This window comes from Mobula birostris, chromosome 11 (genome assembly GCF_030028105.1).
Source record: "Mobula birostris isolate sMobBir1 chromosome 11, sMobBir1.hap1, whole genome shotgun sequence".
NCBI lineage: Eukaryota > Metazoa > Chordata > Chondrichthyes > Myliobatiformes > Myliobatidae > Mobula > Mobula birostris.
The window spans coordinates 89472618-89489480 of NC_092380.1; the positions used below are offsets into that span (position 1 = coordinate 89472618).

General features: G+C 39.1%; 1 protein-coding gene across 3 annotated transcripts in view; it reads left to right on the forward strand.

Moving 5' to 3' along the window:
• lrp4 (low density lipoprotein receptor-related protein 4) overlaps positions 1-16863 on the forward strand; it is a 452403-nt gene that overhangs the window by 167307 nt on the left and 268233 nt on the right. The gene's annotated exons all lie outside the window — the stretch shown is intronic.

Sequence of the window (16863 nt, forward strand, 5' to 3'; positions counted from 1 at the left end):
GCTCTGAACATCAGTGTGTCACTCAGCAGTGCTCCTCCATCAAGGAAAAGCAGTATCTTAAATTATTTTCTTCATTGTCTTGTATAACTCAACCAGATCTATGATCTGTTTGTTTTTATCTGAAGAGTTCTGGCTTGGACCTGCTCTTTGCTTAGAAGCATGGTATCAGCACTATCGTTTCTATTCGTGTTGGCCAAGGCCTTTCCATTGAGACAATCAGAACTGCCTACAGTGGTTGAGATGGGACCTGACGAAAGTGACCTCTGGTGATCTGCACATTGGCATTGTAATCTGATTTCCTATTTGCTTTGCTTTCCGAAAAAACTTATTACTATCTTATCTCTCTTTGGCTATCCATCCCATAGGATGATGATGGTTCCTTTCAGTCAGTTTGTGGGGTTTATACCCCACCCCTCAGAAAGGAACAGCGTGTGTATGAATGGATTTTAGTTGAGTGGGGGGTTCCACAGGTCCAGACCCACCCTCTCGACATCCAGTGGCATGGTGGGGTCCAAGACTGCTGGAGGATGTCCTGTTGCAGTGAATGGCCAGACCGAGCTTTGATGCAAGGGATGCAGAGGTTGTATTGAAAGCATCCTGAGCAGCTGCATCACTGTCTGGTTCGGAAATTGCACCATCTCGGATCACAAGACCCTGCAGCGGATAGTGAGGTCAGCTGAGAAGATCATTGGGGTCTCTCTTCCCACCATTACAGACATTTACACCACACGCTGCATCTGTAAAGCAAACAGCATTATGAAGGACCCCACGCACCCCTCATACAAACTCTTCTCCCTCCTGCCATCTGGCAAAAGGCACCGAAGCATTCTCACGACCAGACTATGTAACAGTTTCTTCCCCCAAGCCATCAGACTCCTCAATACCCAGAGCCTGGACTGACACCAACCTACTGCCCTCTACTGTGCCTATTGTCTTGTTTATTATTTATGGTAATGCCTGCACTGTTTTGTGCACTTTATGCAGTCCTAGATAGGTCTGTATTCTAGTGTAGTTTTTGTGTTGTTTTTACATAGTTCAGTGTAGTTTTCGCATTGTTTCATGTAGCACCATTGGCCTGAAAAACATTGTCTTGTTTTTATTGTGTACTGTACCAGCAGTTATGGTCGAAATGACAATTAAAAAGTGACTGACTTATATTTTCCCTTCAAGTAGTGCACCACGGAGTAACGCAGGGTATGTTTCATTTTAATGTGTCCTTCACAAGGGCAACTGGTGGCATGACACACGCTTTGAAACATGTCAGGTGCTGAAAATTGATGGCCGTCCTGTCTCTCTTCATGTTCCCTTCTGAATAGAGAAAACATAAAAAGAAATGACAAAAATATATATACCTTTTCAATCCACCTTCCCTTCGGGATTGGGGAATAATTGCCTAGAAGTTTATTCCTAGATGGAGTGCTAAATGTGTTATAAAGTCATATCAGCGCGATATACTTCACTTTCTGAAATTCTTTTTTTTTAAATCTTTTTATTGAATAAGTATACAAAAAGGTAAGCCAGAAAGACACTAATACACTGTTAGAATATAATAAAATTACAGGAGATATTAATACAAAAAAAAGATACAAACAATGTAATTTAAACATAACATACTAAGGTAACATAATAGTATACTAATTTTTATATATATATATACCAATAGAGAAAAGGAAAAAAAAACCCCAAAAAAACCACTGTGCAACTAACTAAAAACAAAGCAAAGCAATGGGCTAACTTGGAACCAAGCAGAGTTAAAAAACTTAAAATCACGTCCTCAATCCCGACCTCCATTAAAAACAGTAAAAAAACAAGAAGGGTATATAAATATGGAGCAAAAAAAGAGGAGAAAAAAAATTACATTAAATGAAAATATTGAATAAAAGATATCCAGGTCTGTTCAAATTTAAGTGAGGAATCATAAAGATTGCTTCTAATTTTCTCCAAATTCAAGCATAATATTGTCTGAGAAAACCAAAAAAACGTAGTTGGAGCATTAAGCTCTTTCCAATGTTGTAAGATACATCTTTTCGCCATTAAAGTAAGAAATTCAATCATTCTACGGGCTGAAGGAGAAAGATTACTGGAAATTTTAGGTAGTCCAAAGATAGCAGTAATAGGGTGAGGAGAGATATCTTTATTCAATACCTTGGAAATAATATTAAAAATGTCTCTCCAAAAAGTTTCCAGAGTAGGACAAGACCAAAACATATGAGTTAAAGAGGCTATCTGCTCCGGGCATCTATCACAAAAAGGATTAATATGAGAATAAAAGCCAGCTAATTTATCTTTGGACATATGTGCTCTATGAACAACTTTAAATTGAATTAGGGAATGTTTAGCACAAATAGAGGAAGTATTGACTAATTGTAAAATCTGCCCCCAGTCATCCACGGAAATGATAGACCCCAATTCCTGTTCCCAATCTACCCTAATCTTATCAAATGGAGCTTTCCTAAGTTTCATAATAATAATATAAATAATAGCCGATGCACCTTTCTGACATGGATTAAGGTTAATTATAGTATCTAAAATGTATGTAGGAGGAAGCATTGGAAAAGAAGAAAGTATAGTACTTAGGAAATTTCTTACTTGTAGATATCTAAAAAAATGTATTCTTGATAAATTATATTTATTAGATAATTGTTCAAAAGACATAAGGGAACCATCTAAAAATAAATCCAAAAACCGTGAAATACCCTTAATCTTCCAAATTTGAAAAGCACGATCCGTAAAAGAGGGAGGAAAAAATATGTTACCTAAAATAGGAGTCGCTAGCCCAAATTGGATAAGATCAAAAAATTTTCTGAATTGAAACTAAATACGTAAGGTATATTTAACTACCGGGTTAGATACCTGTTTGAGGCGTTTCAAATCAAAAGGAAGAGAGGAACCTAAAATAGAGCCAAGTGTATAGCCCTGAACAGATTGTAATTCCAATGCTACCCATTTAGGAATGGATAGTATATCCTGGTCAAGTAACCAAAATTTCATGTGTCGAATATTAATTGCCCAATAATAAAATCTAAAGTTGGGTAATGCTAAACCTCCATCTCTCTTAGCTTTCTGTAAATGTATTTTACCCAGTCTCGGGTTTTTATTTTGCCAAATAAATGAAGAAATTTTTGAGTCAACTTTATCAAAAAAAGATTCTGGAACAAAGATTGGTAATGCCTGAAATATATATAGAAATTTTGGCAAAAAAAACATCTTAACTGCATTAATACGACCAATCAAAGTTAAATATAAAGGAAACCATTTAGATGAAAGTTGAGTAATATGGTCAATTAAGGGTAAAAAGTTAATCTTAAATAAATCTTTGTATTTACAAGTAATTTTAATCCCAAGATATGAAAAATAATTATTAATCAATTTAAATGGAAAGTTATGATATAAGGGAAGTTGTTTATTAATCGGGAAAAGTTCACTCTTACTAAGATTTAATTTATAACCTGAAAAAAGACTAAATTGTGCTAATAACAGCAGGGATGGATTTTTGAGGATTAGAAATATATAAAAGTAAGTCATCAGCATAGAGTGATATTTTATGGGACTTCAAGCCCCGAGTTATCCCAGTAATATTTGGAGATTCTCGAATGGCAATTGCAAGAGGTTCTAATGCAATATCAAATAATAAAGGACTAAGAGGACAACCTTGTCGAGTGCCTCGAAAAAGAGGGAAAAAAGGTGAACTTAGAGAGTTAGTACGGACCGAGGCCACAGGGGAATGATATAACAGTTTGATCCAGGATATAAATTTCGAGCTAAAATTAAACATTTCAAGCACGCACTTTCTGAAATTCATTGCTTTGTGGAAGCATGTTGAGCACCATTGATCAGACATGAACTACAGGGCAAATTCCTTTTCACTGATGATTCCCTCTGTTTCCTTCTTAGACGAGAACTGACAAAGGTAGGTTCCTTCATGGGAGTAGTACTGCATCCAATTACAGTTGTCCCTAAGCACGAGAATGAAAGACAAGACACTCCTGTACACTATTTTTAACCAAGCTATAGTGTCACTGAAACCTTGTTTTCCGCAGGAAATGTTAGAGACTTGGGTGACGTGCAGCAAATAGACTTGTAGCTCACTTTCAACATGGGCACTAATATCAGTGGCTGTTGAGATCACATACCTTGCTGAACTTTGGTTGCTCAATATTGGACCATCAGTAATGATAGGTAAACAAATTCTCCCGGAAGCATTGTTCTGCATTCGCAAGAGTTCAAAGGCTTGCAAGTTTCCTTCAGGTGCCTGTTAGCAATATAACTGCTATCATTACTTTCTGCGGTTGTCGGAGTTACTATGGCCTAAACAATCATTAATCCTAACTATCTGTCCATATTGATTGATCGTTATAACTGACATATAGTCTGACATTACCAGGAAAGGGTTGTGATCTGCGGAGGAGCAGCAGATTTGTAACTAACAGCACATCATAATGTTTCCCTAGGTGTTGACAAAGTAATGTGTTGAGGAATTCCACTCTGGGCTAGCCTGTAGCTATGTTTCTGTTTAGAACATAAACTATCGATGCATTTGTTTTTTCTTCTTTGCCCCTTTATGTAATGTGTTGCACATTTGGAATGAACTGCTGGAAATAGCGGTTGAGGTGGGCGCGTTAGCAACATTTAAAGGCTCTCTAAATAAGTTCGTAGGTAAGAGCGGTTTAGAGAGCTGTGGGTCAAACATGGGTAGGTGGGACTAGCTCACCGAACATCACAATGAGCACAGATCAGTTGGACAGCATTGCCTGCTGCCATGCTGTATGACTCTATAATTGCCCAATCATTGTGAACCTCTGGGTGTGCCTCAGATTCCATGCTTGACCTGGTCGTGGAATAATTCAAGCTACGATTATTTACTAATGGTGGCAGATCATCTTTGACCTACTCAAACTTCCTCAATGAAGAACACATTGGATGAGAACTGGATTACATTAAGTTGGTCTTTGAACGCTAGTAGCCCGCTATTGAATCCAGCAATGATGAAGAACCTAACATTAAGGGGGGGTGGGATAGTAACTGAAAGCCTATAGTGTACTCAGCCACACACCTTTAGCATTTCTGTCCATTTCAGTATATATAGTTGAACCACTCATTCAGTCTTCCACAGTGTTACCCAGGTATTTGATCATTAACAGTGACTGGGGCTTAACCAGGGGTTTCCAAACATTTTTATGCCACGTACCCCAGGTTGGGAACCCCTGGTCTAAACAATGGTAAGAGATAGGCTATGTTACAATGTCACAAAAGTTGAGCTTTCTCCGGTGATCTTTTTGGTTAGATGTCTAGGATATTTTTATGCTCTCCACTTTCTTTAATTGTTCGAGTTTTAAACTCTTCACACATCTTTTGGAATATTCCACTTGCCTTCTCGGCAACTAAATTAACTCAGCACAGACCTTTCCATTTTATGCCCACGTGTTACAAAAGGAAATGTCTTCATAAATAAGGCTATTGGGGAGCCCTTTAATGTCTGTGTAAACTTCCCTGTTAGTTGGATGGTTGCTTACTCAGTAGCTGCCAGTCCTCTGCACTGGAAGATCGCTGACAGTCTAAAATTCCATTCGCCTTCACCTCTTTTGCCGTCTCTTATTTATAACCTCAAGCTGAAATACATCAACAACAAATTGAATGTAATGTGTTAGTTTTTAAAGGTCAAAGAACATCAATGAAAATGGACAGTAGCACTGTAGTTGATTTTTTTTCTGTAACAAATGATTATTTCTGTAATATTCAACAGAAATTGCTGTGTTGCAACCACGTCCCCCAAGTACTCATGTTGAGTTCATTGAGTTCATTTAGTTCATTCCAGTGCTAGCTGGGATTTATAGAAAAAGTCTTAATACAATGCAGACTTTTGTTAGAGTGTAATCACCACCTTACTGACTTTGCCATTCACTTCTGGAAATGTTAACCTACATAGTTCTTAAATCTCACTGCGTAGTATTTATGATGCTGATAATCCAATTTATAGGGTTGGTTTGATAACATCATAGATTCATACATCATAGAACCACTGGGTTTGTACCAACCATCAAATGTACATTTTACAATAATCTAATTTTTTTTCTCCCCTCATTCCCACTAACTTGCTGAGATTTGGCCTCTCATTTACATTTGAGGGACAACGTACCTATTAATTTATCACCCCTCATTTTTAGGACATCCCTGAAACCCGGAGCACCCTGGGAATTCCTGTGCAGTCACAAGTAGGAAACTGCGAGTCCTCACAAGCAGCACCCAACTGGTTTTGATTGGACTTGGGTCGCTGGACTGTGAATGACAGTTCTACCAAATCTGCCACTGTGCTGCCCATTTGTACCACTGTGCAATGCAAGTATGTGAAAGAAGTCTCCGGTTTGAATATTAGAAATCTTTCCGACATTTACCTCAGGACACGTTGCAAATTCCATGTAAAATGGAAAAATCTGTTTTAATATCAGATGTGCTTTGAAAGCAGCTTTTTAGACCAAATTACAGTTTTGATTTTAGAACGGTCAAAGAATACAGTTTCCTGTTTAGTTTTAAGCTAAGTAACCAAATCTTCCATACACTGTTTTGGTCTTGGGTATTTTGTCTGCCTGCTTGACAGGTATGTCAGTTAAAGGGAGATGTTAGAATGTTGGGAACTTCCATTTGAGGATAGGAGATGAAGGGGTGAAGTCAATGGAAATGGATCTAGTTAGTTTATTGGCATCTTCTGGAGTGTTCATTGTGAAATCCATCATTAAATACTATGTTTCCTGTGGGAGATGGAAAGACACTAAAAGTGAAATGGTTTTAAGTTTACGTTTTTTTGTTTTCTAATTATAAATAGCCTGTGTGATACAGTGGGTTTTGCTTTTATGCACTCAGTAAAACATAGTGTCTCACAGGCAAAGTAGTGTCATAAAAATTGTCAGAATTTTTGTCCTAGGCTTATTTCCTGCCAAGCATTGTGCTTAGAAAATGTCATGGTAAATTTCCACAGATGTTGTATGTCTCTATCTTGGGAAAGAACTCTAACAATGTATTCCCATAAACCTTAATCATAAAAATATTTTATCTGATGGAATGAATATACATGTTCATAATGCAGGGAAACACAAAAACCTATCTGCACTATGATTTCAATTTCCAAATGTTGCTATTTTTTCTCTCATTCGCTTCTGCAAACATGTAAACGAATCTCTTTATCTAGCCCATTCACAGGCTTTCCCCTCTTTGTCATTTCAATATTGGCATTAGCTGGTCCAAAATGAATTACATAATGCTTGTCCAGTAACAATAATTGCAACTTTATGTTAACCTCATGATCTGTTCTTTATAGGATTCTTTGCTTTGGATTTTATCCTTTCATCTCTTTTCATATCCAAATTGCTATTAACTTTGAGAAACACTGAACAAGGCTTTCAGCATTAATTGAAAATTTAATACAAGTGTCCCCTGCTTTTCGAACATTCGCTTTACGGCACCTCGCTGTTACGAAAGACCTAAATTAGTTACCTGTTTTCGCTAACAGAAGGTGTTTTCACTGTTACCAGAAAAGGCAGCGAGCGAGGAAAAGCAGCGCACGCCCGAACAGCCAAGCTCCTCCCCCGGAACTGCATTCTAGCCGCCATTGCTTAAACACGTGCTTTATCTCGATTTATTTTGTGCATCCGTTAGCAAGATGAGTGCTAAGGTAGCGGAAAAGTCTAAAAGAGCTCGTAAGGGTGTTACACTTAGCGTAAAACTAGACATAATTAAGCGTTTTGATCATGGTGCACGAAGTAAGGACATTGTCCGTGCGTTGAACTTGCCTGCGTCCACCGTTCGCACTATTTATACACGGAGAGAAAGAATTTTGAAAGCTGCCGATGTTACTGTTGGTTCTGCTTGTAGCAAAGTGGTCTCTCTTAGCCAGCATCAGATAATGGATAAAATGGAAAGTCTATTGCTTGAGTGGATTGATGGGTGTACAAAGTGTGGTGTTCCGTTAAGTTTTTTTATATTTAAGGAGAAATCAGTCAGTTTTTTTAATAAGCTGAAACAGAAAGCAGTGGATGATGGTGATGAAAGTGTTGCAAAAGTGGAATTTAAAGGTAGTCATGGGTGGTTTGATCAGTTTCTGAGGCGAGGGCAGCTTCATAGTTTAAGCAGTTGTCCCCACCCTCTGGGCCAGGGGCCGATACATTGCCAGGAAGAATGCAGTGGTGCAGCGGTAGTCAGAACACACCCAGCGCATCTTTTAAGAAAAAAGCCGAAATAGACAAGCTAGTTAATTAGGTGCCGCCCTGCACGTAAATGACGGCCCAGATCAGAGGCGATTGCCAATTGCGTCAGGTGGTTATTTGTATAAGCAAGTGTTTAACTGTGACGAAACTGCAATTTATTGGAGTCTTCCCGATTTCGGTAAGTGAAACTACACTGTACATGTATTATTTCTACTTTATATAGGTTGTGAATTTTTATGTGTTATTTGGTATGATTTGGCAGCTTCATAGCTTAAAGGTTACTGGAGAGAGTGTTTCTGCCGAGAGCGCTTCTGCGAGATTTTCGCTGCACTAGACAGTGCTGCAGAAAAGTATTTCTACTTTATATAGGCTGTGTATTTATCATATCATTCCTGCTTTTACTATATGTCACTGTTATTTTAGGTTTTATGTGTTATTTGGCATGGTTTTGTAGGTTTTGTTTGGGTCTGCGAACGCTCACAAATTTTTCTCATATAAATAAATGGTAATTGCTTCTTCACTTAATGACATTCCAGCTTACGAACTGTTTCATAGGAATGCTCTACCTTCGGGTAGCGGGGGAAACCTGTATAACAGTGTTTGTCACTTGGTGACACCAATCCCATCCACTGGCAATGGCACACTTTAATCTTGGCTGGAGGAGGAAGAGGGAGGGTGGTGGAGAGATGGAGTTTCCAGACCCTTGTGATGGTTTCAGAAATGGAAAAGGTCTTCTGAAGCCATGTTCTGTCAGTGGAAGGAGGAGCGAATGTGTCTAGTGGGTAGCTTCTTCATTATGGATGTTGTTCTGTGTTTTTTATTAGTGTTGTTTCACTTCTGCTTGCACAAGACAGAAGTGAGGTTTCATGTCAGTCTTGCTATATCTTGTGGATGGCACAGGGACATTGCGGAATCAGAAAGATGAACCTGCAGAATATCCTGTCTCTGAATAGCTTCAGTGGCCACGGTATTAGCAGCTTCAGTTGGTGACTCTCTCTGGGGTGTGAAATATGTTACTGGTCGTGTCATTGAACACTATAAAGGGGTGGGAAAAAAAAGGCCTGTCGGGGATACAGGTTTCAGGTTTACTGAATAGATTTGAATCAATGAATAATAATCCAAGTTTAAATAAGGTGTCTACCTAAAAGATGACTGACTGTTTGAACTCTGACAGTGGACTAATTAAGACTGAATGAGCTAAGTAATGCAGTGGTTGTCTTCAAGCCACAGATGAGACTGCTTCAGTGTAAGTGAGCCAAACCTTCAAGTGATGTCAAATGCTGTTTAATGTCACTTCATATTCGCAGAGTCTTCGATGCCAACAGTGAGCTGGTGTCTAATTTCTGGAGGTGTGCTGCAGATGGGCTAAGCAAGAACTATTTGGAAATTACGTTGCAGCTTTTATAAATATACGTGACGCACGCAAACTGCTTGAGGAACTCAGCGGGTCAGGCAGCATCTATGGAAAAGAGTAAACAGTCGATGTTTCAGGCCAAGACCACCTCCTGAAGAAGGGTCTCGACCCGAAACATCGACTGTTTATTCTTCTATAGATGCTGCCTGATCAATGGAGTTCGTTCAGCATTTTGTGGGTGTTGCTAGGTTTTCCAGCAGCTGCAGATTTTCTTGTGTTTGTGATTTTAAAAAAAACCTTTTTTTGTTGTTGGAATTTGGATCTGTTGGTGTTGCATATTCGAATACCTTCCCCATAAAGCCATTGTTCTTGCTTAATAAAGGACAGTGGGAGATTGTTAGATTAGAATGGTTCAGCAGAAGGAAAGGCTTTTCCAAAAGGGTCATGCCTGGTTGAGTTGTCCTCTTCAAAATATAGGAGTGTTGGCAACATTGTGATGCATATCTGCATCAGAGCTGAGATGCAATTCAATACAGACTGGGAATGAAAACGGGACTCTCCCTCATCTTAGTAAACGCTTGGTAAGCGGAACAGGGTTCTCTGCACAGAGTTGATGACTGCCTTGCTGCATGCGTTGGATGAAGACCAAAGCGGACTGGTTGAATGGCCTATTTCTTTGTGAAAGGCAATGCGCTAGCATCTTGATGCAAAACAAGCACATACGTTTGAAAATAAAAATGCGTAATGTTATCTATTCAATCCACTCATCAGTATTTAGTGGAGCATTTTATGGTATGAGTGAGGCTGAAGATCTGTCACTCCTGAGGGGAGGTGAGTTCGAGAGTTCCACAATTAGCTTCCAAAGGGAAAGCTACCATGTAAATTACAGAATTCTTAGATTTAAAGTACATTTATTATTGAAGTATGCATGCAGTATACAACCCTGAATGTGCCTTCCCACAGACAGCCATGAAATAAAGAAAACCATGCAACCCTTTTCAAAGAAAAATATCTAAACCCCAATCTGCAAAAAAAAACTAAATAGAGCAAACTACAAACAAAACAAGCGAAAAGCACAGAATATAAAATACCAAACCACAAAGTCTTCGAAAGAGTCCAGGCATATTCAGTCTAGCTCAGTTCAGCCCAACCCAGTGCTGTTTTTCGTTATTTGCAGGCCACTCCGATCAAAATCGCGCAAAATAGCAACAGAAGAGGAGCGAGCAGAAAGACATTGTAATATTAGCTGCAGAGTCCAATCCGTAAACTGCGTTGATTAAACCTTTGCCCAGCAGCGTGCGTGCGTGCGTGCGTGTGTGTGTGTGTGAGAGAGAGAGAGAGAGAGAGAGAGGGAGGGAGACAGAGACACTGACTGACTGTGTCACACAGGCGCCTTCCTCCAGTAGCAGTGAGAGAGAGACCAGTCACCTGCAAGTAGACGGCACCAAACACTGCTCACTTTCTGCTCGCACCCTTGATGTTTTCAATCTTCCTCGACGCTTTAACCAGCAAGAAATGGAGTCAGTCGTGGACTTGTGCCCTCTCTCCAGGATTCCTGGCCTCTAGGCTGCCCATTTCGCCTGAAACCTCACCGAACCCCCTTGGAGACAGCAAATCACCTGGATTGCTCAATCATCCCGAATACACAATATGTAGATCACAGACCGGCTTCAACAGAAGCAGATCCAGATTTGAAATAAAAAGAAGTAGGGAAGAAAAAGTAGTTTTGTGAACCGTGTGGAGGATGTCACCCTTGGTAGTGTTGTTCGCTGGTGCTATCTTCCTGGCACCATTGCATTGAAATGGCTGTAAGCATCAAATATTCCTGTGAATATGCTATTAATTAAAGCTCACTCACTACGCTGGAAAGTGTGTGGGCTATTTCAGCAACAGAGCTGCAAGTATGTGGATTTTTTCAACATGAGGCTGTTTCATGATCATGAAACAATAAATAAATAAGATCACAACCTAATCCTGTTTAACTTACATTTTTTTAAAAATGATTAATGGTAATGTAATGGCCCTGGTATAATTTTATTCATTGCAAAATTGTTTCTTAATGCTGTAAAGCCTAAGTTCCAGAACAGAGATTGCTGGCAATGGAAGCCCACTTATTGTTACTGCCTGGCTATGAAATTGTTTCCTTGCTTTGAGCAAATGTTGGCATGTTATCCTTTTCAAAATGATGCTATGGAATTGATTTTCTGAAGGTTTGAGAATTTGTGACAATTGAAGTAACTTGGATGCACTCACAGTCTATTTTTGCTTTCATCTTTCCATTTTACAATTTAATTGACATCATAGGTTTCAATATTTCAGTGCATAAAGCTTAATGAGGAAATGCTTTCTGCCCCATAAACCCCCTTAATGCATTACTTACAATAAAGGAACTATTCATTTTTAGTTGTGCTGAATATCATTTTATTGTAATAATGACCTAAATTCAAATGATTTGAAATGCCCCGGGGATTTAATTTGATGCTGTATAAATGAAAGCAATTGCCTCTGAGAGATAGTCTAAAATGCAAAATGTTTCCGTTCCCCCTGGAAGGAGCTGCCATTCTGACAACTTGCATTTGGACGCTGCTATAATTTACTAAAACATTCCAAGACCAGATCATGGAAATATTTTCCTTATTATTTAAAACTTTTCCTTCTGATTTAGAACACCATTGAGTCCATGGCAACTCTTCCCCCACTTATTTCTCCATAACCTATTCAAGATTCAAGTACGTTTATTATCAAATTCCTTTGGCCAATCACCTGTCCAGCTCTTGGCTCCATCCCTCCCCCTCCTGTCTTCTCCTATCATTTTGGATCTCCCCCCCCCCCGCCCCACTTCCAATCTCTTACTATCTCTTCTTTCAGTTAGTCCTGACGAAGGGTCTCGGCCCGAAACGTTGACTGTACCTCTCCCTAGAAATGCTACTTGGCCTGCTGCATTCACCAGCAACTGTTATGTGTGTTGCTTAAAGTTATACAACCTTGAAATTTGCTTGCTCACAGGGAGTTACAAAGCAAGAAACCTGAAAGAACCCAAATAAAGAAAAAAAGAATTAAAATAAAAGAACAACACCTGATGTGCAAGAGAAAGAAAAACAACACAAATCAAGCAAACAATTGAAGTGAAAAACATCCTGAACCAAAGTTGAGTTCTCCTCAAATCTGAAGCCTGGAGCAGTTTGGAGTAGGCCCAAAGCCTACTCATCATATTAGTGGGCATGGAGGACTGCAGCTAGGCAGTCTTCATAGCCTCAGTGCCATGGAGAGAAGAGCGCCCATCATGGAGAACAAGCAAAATCTGCTCTTGTCTCAGATCCAAACATCCTCAGACATGCACATTAACACCATGTGATTCTCAGATCACTCAGCTATTCTGGGAGTAATTTATTGTAGTTAATTAACCTAGCAGCCAGCATACAGAAGGAAAGAAAGAGCAACTGAGGGAAGCCCACATAATCCCAGAGGAATGTGCAGACTTTCCGCAGACTGTAGGAGAGGTCAATGGGACTGTGGTCATCTTCGCAACCTGCAGTGACCCTCTGTTACCCCCATGAAAACAAACATTCAGTCACACAGGAATTTTAAATGATGACTTGAAGATGCAGGAGGGAGAGTTAAAGAGGCAAAGAAGGTTAGGATGTGAATTCTGGAGCTTAAAATATCTGAATGTACAGTTGCCAAGGGTGACATGAGTAAAGGTAGATTGCATTATAAGGTATTACTGGAGGCCCCCAGATTTCTCGCGTTTGTAAAGCTGGAGAGCTAGGGAGGACCAAGGTCACGGCGAGATTGGAAATAAGGATGAGAACACTTAAACTGGGGTATTAAATAGGAGACATTGTAACTCACTGAGTAAGGGGAAATGGATGCTGGTTGGCCTACAGAAATCAGAGTTTTGGATATTCAGAGTTACTAAAAATGGGAACTAGACCAGGAAAGTATTGGAAGTCATGATGAAAAGAAGAAAGACTGTGGGTGAGGATGTTGACATCAAATGAGATTGGACAGAACTGAGCCAGATCTCTTTTTCTTGAAGTCTTGTCAGGTTTCTTTTGCCTCCAATCAGCTAAATGAATTCATTTCTTTGTGATTTGATTTGCTCATTTCTATGCAGAATGCACAGACTTTGTATATGCCTTGCCATTATTTACTCATCCTTGAGTAAAATTTGCCAAATATTTCTTAATGTGGATAAATAGTGGAAAAGATTGAGACTACACAAACTTAATTATATTGTATCTTATGTAATCTTGTTGAATTTTGAAAGTTGTTAGAATACAATTTACAGAATAAAGGTGCACTGATTTTTTTTACTGTTTTAGAAAGTTAAATATTTTCTGTAGTCTAAACTACTCAATTAATATAAATGAGGCCAGTTTCTGCATTTTTCAGGTAAAGTCAATTATGCATCCTTCATGTCAGATTGAAGGTTTTTCCAAAGATGGACAATTGGTATCAAAAATGCTTAAGTTGTTTCAAAATGTAGTTACTTACATAAACCAATAATCCCTATAAAGTCTCCTGTAGTCAATGGTCCAGTACACCTTTCTGTCTGTTTCTTACTTCTCCATAGTTTTTCATAGAGGAAGTTATAAAAGTGACATTTTATTTGTCGCTGAAGAATTGCAAAGGAGATGGTTAAAAATTGAGGATAATAATTCACAAGGTGCCCGATGCCCATATATATCTGTATGGCGCAATAAGATCCTTATCTCAACTGGTTGCTGAGTTAATTTTCATGTTATTGTCTCGCCATTGTTGTATATTTATATGTACTGTGAGTTACTAATAAAGAATCATATTCTGGAAGGTGTGGGCACGTGGCCAAGTGGTTAAGGCATTGGACTAGCGACCTGAAGGTCGTGAGTTCGAGCCCCAGCCGAGGCAACGTGTTGTGTCCTTGAGCAAGGCACTTAATCAGACATTGCTCTGTGACGACACTGGTGCCAAGCTGTATGGGTCCTAATGCCCTTCCCTTGGACAACATTGGTGTCGTGGAGAGGGGAGACTTGCAGCATGGGCAACTGCCGGTCTTCCATACAACCTTGCCCAGACCTGCACCCTGGAGAGTGAAGACTTTCCAGGCGCAGATTCATGGTCTTGCAAGACTAACGGATGCCTTTACTTTTATTCTGGAAGACTTAGATCACCACATCTTCCTTTCCTTAAAAAGAAAAACAATTAGTAATATTGACCAGAGCAAATGCATAATTTAACATGTCTCTATCAGTCTCTCTGGGGGTTTACGAACACGAGTAGACCTTCTAAGTGGTTTACACAGTTCTTGTGTTTCATTGTTATTTCCATATTTTGTCTGGTCTGCATCAGTTAACTGAAACTCTGAAGTTGGCTCTTTCTTAAGGACTTTGTGATTTCTTCTTAACACTGCTCCTTCTGTTTGGACCATGTATGATTTGGGTTACTTCTTCAAGTACTGTAGCTTTCTTAATTCCTTCCACTTCCATTTGTTATGAAATACAGATCTTCTTTTCTTCATCTAATTCATTCGTTAACTGTGTAATCTCTTTTTTTATGCTGAGACCTCATCATTTCAATAAAACTTCTCAATTCCTTCACTTGTGCTTTCACCTCTTCAATTGGATCCTGATTCTTGTCACTGGCTTCAGATCAGTATTGTACTGTCCCGGCAAGTTTGGCCTCTGCCCTCCTGCAGAGGTGAGATTGTGATGGAATGCATGGCCTATTGATGCATGAGCGTTACTTCCAGAGGGCAAAAATGAAACTCCTGGTTTTGGTGGCAATGCTTTATCAGATGCTGGTAACAAAGGGATGGGTCTGGGAGCTTTCTTTATGCCTTCTAGCTATTCCATTCGGTCAAGCTCTGTTTTCAGTTGATGACGAAATGCAAACGGTACTTTTCTACATTGATGTACTACGGATTGCACTGTGTTGTCAATTTTAATCGTGTGCTCTCCTGGAAGACAACCAAGCCCTTTGAACAAGTCCTCATACTCTTTCATCAAGTCACTGTATTCTGACTCTGTGTCACTGTCCAGGACTAAAACTTTTTTCACCAAGTTCAGTCTCTCACAGGCAGATAAACCCAGTATTGACTGTACATTCTTTGGCACCACCATAAATGAAAGTGTGTGCACAATATTTTTGTGTGATACTTTTGCCACACATGTTCCTTGAACTGGAATGTCTGCACCTGAATACCCAGTCACTTTTATATTTGTCTTATGTAACTTTGGTCTTGGCTTTAATGCAATAAACTCAGATTCTGCAAGAACATTTACTTGTGGTCCAGTATCAAGTTTAAACAGAATATTGTTTTGGTTCACTTGCAATGGAATAGTCCAGTCATTCTTACTTTGCTTTCACGAAGCACATCTATATCAAACTCCTCAAGTCCATTTTCAAGCGCTGCATTTACTTGTTTTACTTTCTTTCTATTTCGGCAACAACATGAAAAATGATTACTCTTACTGCAGTCGTTGCACATTTTCCCATACGCTGGACACTGTTTTGGCCGATGATGTCTCGCTTTCCATCGGTTTTGTAGTTGTTTTATTATTTTTCCAATGTGTTTGCGCTTTTTTATAGCGTGTACATTGAAGCTCTCAATAAAAAGGTCTTTAGCCTGTGACGTCACAGTTTCCGAAGCTTTGCAGAGCACCAAAGCTTTTTCCAAGTCTAAATCTTGTTCTCTTAACAGTCTTTCTCTCAGACCATTATCCTGGTGCCACAAACAATTCTGTCTTTAATGAGAGAGTCTGTCAGTTCTCCAAACACGCATGTTTTTCTCCGGTGTCTCAACTCAGTAACATATTGATCAATAGTTTCACCAGTTCCCTGAGCACCTGTAAAAAATCTGTGCCTTTCGTACGTCACAATACGCTTCAGTATACAAAATGCTTCAAATTTGTTCATTATCGATTTTAACTTTAAATTATCTCCATTTTCAAAAATAAAATGATTGTATACCTCAATTGCATAATCACCTATTACATGGAGTAGAAGCATAGCTTTCATTTTTTCCGGTTTTCTATCCGCTCCGATCACCGATAAATAAATTTCAAAACGTTGCTTAAATTTTCTCTAGTTCTCATCTAAGTTCCCAGACAATTGAAGTGTCGGTGGAGGCTGCAAACCTTCCATTTGTAATCTGTTAGCACACCAAAACAGTTCAAACTCTTTTTTTTGTCTTCGATTGTCCCGTGATTAGGAAAGTATTATTCTTCCAGACTGACTTCTGACCTCATGTTGTGTTCTTTATACTTACACATACCGTGGGTTACTAATAAAGAATCATATTCTGGAAGACATAAAACTTTTATTTACAGC